The sequence below is a fragment of the Apaloderma vittatum genome, unplaced genomic scaffold (assembly GCF_000703405.1).
Source record: "Apaloderma vittatum isolate BGI_N311 unplaced genomic scaffold, ASM70340v1 scaffold23386, whole genome shotgun sequence".
Classification (NCBI taxonomy): domain Eukaryota; kingdom Metazoa; phylum Chordata; class Aves; order Trogoniformes; family Trogonidae; genus Apaloderma; species Apaloderma vittatum.
In genome coordinates, this window is record NW_009720397.1 from 40764 (window position 1) to 49373 (window position 8610).

An 8610-nucleotide genomic window follows, 5' to 3' on the forward strand; every position below is an offset into this window, starting at 1 on the left:
AAATCAAAGTTTGCACAGACTGCGGTGTCACAAAGGTTTCTCCTTGTTTTCATTACTAGATGTATCCGAACATGTAAGATGGAATCACAGTATATAGCTATGCACATATCCTTCATTTCTACATCTTGAATTCTGAGAGGCTGAAGAGAAAGCATAGGAAAATCCCTGACTTAAGGGATATTTGCTCATTTATTCTTGTAAGGTTTGTGACTGGAATATCCTACACTGCCTCACTATTTCCTTCACAGAATAAACTCAGCCTCGGCGTCCATTACTGTCACGGGTTTAAGACAGACAGTGGTTTTGAGGTGCCCATTGCTAACACTTGCAACAACCGCACTGCTCACAGAAATCAGGCAGAGGGACAAGGCAGTGTAGATACAATCCCTGAACTAACAGAAAGTCAGATTCATTACAGTCACACAGCTTGCGTGTGAACATTACAAATACACAATTTCACAAGCTTACTTGGCACTTCAACTGCCAAAAGTGAAGCAAAGTAATTCCAAGAGTAAGGAGTAAACCATCCAAGTCTCACCTACATCATAACTGTTCTGTGGAAAACTCAGTAATGCAGAAACCACACAGGCTGGAAACAAATAATACGTGGCAGCAAGGATTACTTATGTAATGGGCTATAATAGGAATTTGTTCTTGCTTCATAATTTGATGCTTGATGAAATGTGTGTGAAAGCTGCAGAGAACTCACTGGAAAAGGGTAACTATGCAGAATAAAGAACAAATATCACCATCATGTACTATTACTTTTGCAGTGGTTCAGATGGTGACTACAAAAGCAAAACATAATAAACTATTATACCAGTCCAGCACCCCTTATGATATTGTTCTCCTGCCACCACTTTAATACATAGCGTAGCACCAAGTTTTAAAGCTTTATTTAGAAATATGGCCATCTCTAAGATTTCTGCTGCACGAGTTCTTAGCGGCATCACCAGGACTCAAGATGTAGTTGTAGAACAGTAAAAAACTGCAAGGTTTCATTCTCTTTAACAGGTGAAGAATACATGTTAACATGAGGCTCTAATCATGATCTTTTGTACTTAACATAGGACTTGAAACTATAAACTTCTATTGCTAAACAAGCTATCCAGAGTGTCTGTTTTGGCTTCAGCAAAATTTTCTTAATTTTAACCTGGTTTTGCCACTGTAAGGGTACAGGACACTGAGTTTTTGGACTGTAAACACTTAAACCCACAAAAAATTCCCAAGTTAAAGATTTCCCCGCATGTACAATGTCAGAAAAGCAAACATAGAATACATTAGCCCATCTTTTATTTTGTGCAAGGGGTCCTTATGAGGTTTCCTATGGGATTTTTGCAGCTTGGCAGAGTTTGCACCAGCCTCCATACTTGATAAAATCACGCCTATGTTTCCCCGCTCCAGAAACACATTTCCTCAGGTTCCCCAGTGGTCAAATGTCTGAGCTGTCAGCACTGCGTGTATGTTACTGTACTCACAGGTCTGGACAATTACCTTCAACAGAGAAGAGCAAAATATGATTTTAAGCACTAAAATTCACTCTCCACCAGATGGATGACTCCCCATGCAATATATCAATGTAAATGGAAAGCCTCAAGAAAGTTCAGATTTTGAAGAGGTGTTTAAAACCTTAGCAGTTTAGTAGCTCTAAATTCTGAACAGACTATGACTGATACGCTACATTACACAAAAATATTGAGAAGTTCTAGCTCTCTAGAGTTATTCAGCATCTTTCCTGAGTGCAAACCCATCTAGCATAAAAAACCACAAAGGCCCAAGAAAATTTTAAATAGCATCTAAAAATATTAATTTGTATTCCTTATACTCGCTATACGCAATTTCAAAGATGACTAATTTTAAACAATGGGTATTATTTTCTTCAAATATTTCCATCTATTACTAACTAAGAAATTGTCTTATTTGCATAGTTGACCCATTGCTTTTACTAATAGAAATAGTTTCTGCTTTGTAGAGATCCTGTGCTGTTAGTTTTAGCAAGGCCTCTTCCTGAATGCTCTTGTAATACACTGCACTCCTGTGCAGAAAATTTACTTCCTTCTTGGGAAATTTAATTTCATGTGGGTTCATTTCTGTCATTAATTAGAGCCCACATTAAAAAAAAAAAAAAAACCCGAAGAGAAAAATCTACAAAACAGATAGATCGTGCAACCCAAATCACTCTACTGCAGAAGAAATTTTCATAGGATCATAAGTTTACAAGATAATTCAGGTTGGAGAAGACCTCCAGAGGTTATCGACTTCAAAACCCTCTCGCTAAAAGCAGATGTATTTGGTACAATAATTCAATCCTGCTTCTCATTCAGTAGGGTTTCATAGCAATCTGCTCCCGTGAAAACAACATTTGACTGTCAAATATTCGTGCATTGGGACTGATGTTTTTGGAAGTGTGAGAAGGCATCTGCACCGTAGTTTCATTTTAGCACTCTGATTTGGATCTTAACAGGATCTATTCTTCTTTACTTCGCTGTTCTTACACAATGCAAGACACTGTCCTGAGCAGTAATTGCAGCAAAAAATCCTGGTTTTGAGTGAGTATTTTCTGATGAGATAGTTGCATTCATTTTTGGTTAAAAAATCCCATAAAAAAACACCCTCCTTTCAACATAAATTATTATTTTGCTTAGAAGTAAAAGAAATTGAAAACAGATTTCCTACTTGCCCAGAGAGAGCTATTAGGTACATTATTTAAGAAAACTTGGAGAGCTTATATTGTTCCAATCTGTCCTGTATATGATTTGAAGATTTATAACTTCCTCTGTTTATTCCAATAACCATTCCCTTCCCCTGTACCACCCATTTTTTTCCACACACCAAGAGTTTAAGTAAAGCCAAAATATTGGATAACTTCTGCTTTCAGATATAGTTTGTTGGTAGGAGAATATTGTATTAATAGTTTTGAGTCAACAGAAATGAGCTTTTATTTATGAAAAAGCTCAAATGTAATATAGTATTCAGCTAAATTACTAAGATTTCTTTTTTTTTCATTCTTGAAAAACAAAATTTTGAAATTCCTTTACAATATGAAAAACATGATTTTATTGCTGATAACTGTTCAGGAAGACTTAGGTTCCTCTAAGCAATAGTAGTTATTGGTATCATTTATCAGACATGAAAGTGGTTCAATATACCAATGGTAGTCTACATTACACAACTGTGACATTGCAAAGAGAATCCTTCATCGAGAATCAAAGCTTATCAGTAGCCCTATTCTATCAACCAATAAAGTCAGACTAATCCATTCCCTTCCATATGCACTTATTCTAAAAATTAATTACAGTGACCAAATCTGAAAAATTAGTACAGTTCTACACAGTTGATTCTACACAGTTGAAATTTTCTATGGTACCTAATTTTTTTCCACTCAAGTATTGACATAGTGATACATTTGATAAAACTACACTAGCTTCTTATACCATAAACAAAAATCATGGTAAAAGATCCAAAGCTACCACAGATAAAAACAGTTTCATGAAGAAAAAAAAATGAAATAAGTAAAATTTAAAACATTTAGAATTCTGACATAATTGAGAACATACACTTAAGTCATGTAAACAGCACTGAGTGAAAACAGATCCACTGTGAATAGGATTTTTCAAAAAGGATCTTCGCATGGTTCTTCCTTCAGAGGACGCAACACAAAAGGCAAATGTTTTGCCTGTTTATTTTGAAAGAAATTATATACATTTTACTAGAACAAGTATAAAGAACTTGAAAAAACTCTCTCTAACTAGTCTCTTGTAATAAATCAAAGATAATAAATACAAAATTCTGTTTAGCATTCAGCTAAATACATGGTGTTCAGTTGTCAAGTAATGAAAAAAAGTGTGGTGCATATTGATCTAGATGTCTCAATAAAACTATAACATTTATATCAAATACATATGCTCAAATTTCTTTATCGTCTTTCTGCTTAGTGTTCTGATCATGCCTTAATCTACCAACCATCTAAATTCTTTCTTTGTATACCAGCAGCAGGCTGCTCTGGTTGAAGTAAAGTCTAACTGGTTTTCCCAACAAAGGACAGGTCTCAATCACTTTTTCATGTTAAGACAAGTCAATAAATGTCAACAGAGACTATACATATTTTCTTTTTTATCTATTAGTGGTATATATTCTTTTAGTATACCAGTTTACAATACATTTCTAGCTGCCTGTGCTTTTCATGATCTTCCTAACATTACTCAAGATTCTATTAATTCAGTCCAATTAGGTGAAAACATTATGCAGTGCTTATGCATCTCTCCTATTTGGTTAGGCACATGCTTTATTATAATATAAACTGTCCTCTCAGATTAATACAGGTAGTGTAATAGGTGCTACACCTTTGTGATTTCATGTTTTTCTCTTTTTTCACAGACACGAATGCAAGGATGGTCCTCCAAGGGCTACTTATTTGGTTAATGTGTATAGTGATCCAGAACAATATATTATAACATTTTAACCAACTAAAAAACTTACCTATGTGTTGCATATATGATAAAAGCAAAGACTAAGAACACTCATCTAGAATAGACAGTTCTGGACAAAAAAATGACACATCAGATTGGTTTTTAACAGATAATTCCAGCAGGTACAAATCTAAAAAGTATTACACCCAAACTTGCCTTTTTGCATTGGTCATTTATATCTTTGAATCTATATCACATATACTTTGTGAAGACAGAGTATAAAATACTCTGAAATCAAGACATGATATTGACTTAAAATTCAACTGTAAGCTATTTTCTCATTGATTCTAAAATCATGCTTTAGAAATCTTTTAGTACAAAGCAGACAATTCAAAAATATCCAAGGATATTGGAAATGGTAAAGTCTGTAACATCCCAGCAACTTTATTTTAACATTTTCTCTCCTTCATCTGTTTTGCTAGAAAGCAGATTTTCAGTATTGTCTTTACTCCCAAAGGATTAAACATTTCAAAAGAAGCCAAAAACACTGACTTTCAAATACATACCAACATTAACTGTATGAAAGAATATGAATATACTGTGACTGAGGTGCGACTGCAGTACTTGAGCGCACGTCTGAGGTACCTTTAACTTCTCTAAATTGGACGTGATAGCTTCAGCTGCCAACTATTCAGAAACCAGACTGAACTTGGGCAGTCTGTACTGAAGCTGTTGCGATTAGTTCTGACAGAAACTATTTGTTCTTTCTAACAGGTTCCAAGCTCTTTGGAATCTCTCATATTGTGAATAAAGGAAAAGGAATTAGTTAATACCAGAAAACACTCACAGACCTACATTCAGTCTATGGTATACAGTACAGATCAGTGGAACATCACCAGATCATACATCAGATCAACATAAACAAATGGGAAATGATTAATGTCAGGCCTTTGAAAGTTACCTCTGATGCAGGTATTTATTTCTGACAATATAAGTATGTAAAATTAAGAATCAGGAAGGAATAATTTCAAATTCTCTTAAACATAAAATTGGCAATGTGTGAAAAAACATGCAGTCACACACAGACTCTAACTAGGTGTGAATCATTACAGCTGTGAAACTGTGCACTTACACAAATCCACATTTCAGATTCGCTCAGTGAATATTGGTGTGTCACTCCCAACCTTTAATTTTAGAAGCTGTTTCTGAAGCACGTAGAAATAGTACGGAAGAATTCCGCAAGAATTGACGCAAGTCCTCAAATATTTTAGGCACACAAAAGTGAGATTTCTACTACAGAACAGGCCAAGAGAATACATTTTGGACACTTTTTTTTTTTTAAGAGTTTGGATCTAAGTCTGTTTGTAATAGCATGCTATAATAAGTGATTCACTGTGAGCTGCTTTACTTCGACTTCCTTGCAGTTACAGCTAAATGAGTCTATTTTACATTTTTCTGATGCAAGGAATTGCGCGGTGCTTGCCTATAAAGCAAGTTAAGATATAAAAGTTCATATTCTTTGTTTGATGCACAAGGCAGCCATACTAGAAAGCTTACAGTGAAACACAAGGGTAAATGACACCTCCAGCATTAGCATCTCCGTTGCACAACAGACCTTAATCTACTGTTTTAATCCCTCTAAACCCTGGGCTGCCTTTTTCCATTACCCATTTTTAGATTGCCCTATGCACTTTTTAAATGCTCAGTGAGTTAAAATAAAATAAAATAAAATAAATCCTTTGTGAGAAACTCAGGAGTTAGAAAGGCTTTAAGATTTTTGAACACTTCATTCATGACTGGAGTAAATTCATTTCTTTCCATAGAAATCACCCCAAAATGTCATGACTGATTTTCTGCAACAAAACCTGAGAACAAAAAGTCGTAATTCACTAAAACTTGCTGATCAATTCACCACTTCCGCCATCTGACATTGCACTCCCTGGAATGTTAAAGTCATATCCTTCACATTTTGTAAAATATAGTAGATAAGCAGGTTTATAAACCAGATTCAGTCTTCCTTGAGTCAAAATTTGGACAGCAGCGACTGCTATTTTGATGCCAGACTCCCAAGTTTTTTTAAAGTTTAGGCAGAGAGAAGGAAAAGTTGAAATCTTTACAACTTTAACTAGAAACATAACATTAGGGTGACTGTAGGAATGGAGAGTGATTTCAGACCTAGAATATAGATTTTTTAAAGTCATAATACTGTTATATGTCTCTTCCCCAGATTTCTTTTCTTGCTTTCCTAAGAATCTATGTAGATTAAGAAGCATGCAAAATTGAAAAAAAACTTTGTCCTTAGTTCTATCTGTCAGTCTATTTAACACTCATCAGATTTTCTTTATCACTAAGTGAGACTTCATTTGAAACAGTGGGATTACAAGAATGGCTAGCAGATGGGAAACAGAGACACCCCTGGGGATCATAATGCAATCCATGTCACATTCTCTTATTACATTCTCATCCCACTGGAAAATAATATCTTACATATTGTATCAAATTATTTAATATAATAATCTAATGTCACTTTCTTTAGAACTATGCTTCTCATTATAGCAGCAAATGGAGCTTTGCCAAAGTATTTGGATAAGCTTTAATTTTTTTTTTCTAATTTTTAATCACATTCAAATGTCTAATGAGTCCAAGATGGCCTGTCAACTTAAATTATCTGATTGTCTTTCTGTTTACCAGATCTATCTGTCTACAGTTTTTATTTTTCCCTGTGAAGTTTAGTTATTGGATCCCATGTTTCCTTCTGGAAGGAATCTCTAACAGATGATTATTCCTGTTGATATGTTGATGATTTGCTAATTTATGGCTTGTAAATTTAAGAAATCTGAAGAAATCTCTGGGAAGCAGAGCAGATCACGAGAGAAGATCAACCAGAAGTTTTAATGGCTTTTACAGCAAAGAACTGTGATTTCATTAAAATAAAATTTTTGATCTTATATATTAACTAGAGCAATGCCTCAATCATTTTTTTAAAATCTAAAATATTTACTATTGGGACAAGACAAGCAGTTTATGTATACACACACATGTACATAAAATAATAATAATCCCTCTCTCTGCCAATATCTATTTATGTGATGCTGTCTTCTGCTTGCTGCCCTCATAAAGAATTTCCACTGGGTTTGACAGAAGTTTTGTATGAAAAAGGCAAAAAGAATTTACTCTATGGAATTAAAAGTCAAGACCGAAAAAAACACCTCATCAAGTTATCCAGTCTCTCAGTTCATCAGTTTATAAATGTTCTCTCCATATGATTTCTAGAGCTTTGTGCAGGCTGATAAGCTAATGTCTTCAACGGGACAGAATTAAAATCCAATTTGATCATATGAACACACGAATGCAGAAATGAAATGAATGATTAAGAATAATCTTGGTTCTCAAGTAAAATAGTAAATGCAGAATAAAAGGTTAATTCTAAATCAGTATAGGTAAAACAAATCTTGATCTTTAATAAAAACTCAGGCGAAACCTGAATAATGTGAACGTTACAAATCTATAAACAAACGAACCTTGATTTATTTTTTTATTTTGTGGGGCTTAAAAGAAATAACACAGATGATCTTTTAAATCCTAGTTTGGTCAGGACTGAATGTGTAAGTTCCAAATATTGCAGAAAACAGTTCAACAGCAGAATTGTACTTAGCCAAACCCAAGAATTTCTTGAGGAACATCCCTGTCTCGTAAGACTTAAAGCCTGAACATTATAGTTAAGAGGTTAATTGAAGCACTTCAGAAAATCATCCAAAGCCACAGTGATCACGGTCTCTTCCATCTTGCCAGAAGTATGCATGCATGAACTAACCTGTCGGCCTTTTGATACATTTCGAAAAAAAATAGTTACAGTGACAGAGTGGCAGATTCCTTTTCATCCTTCTATAGCACTTCACTTTAAAATTACCACTTTAAAATGATCCCTTGAATTCTAAGTCATTAGTTCTACAAACAGGTTACAGAAAAACCCTTACACAGAGTAAGTAAAATTAAAGCCATAAAAAAAACCCCCTAAGTGTAGGTAAGGTGTATGGAAGCTGCTGGTATCAAAATTATTAAGAAAAAATAGCTAAGAGGAAATATCATTAATACTCAAGCTACATACCATGTCAGTTTGTAAGTGATGAAAATAAAGGTCAAACAAACAGAAAAGAAAAAAAACATTCCCTGCTTATATATATATATATATATATATAAT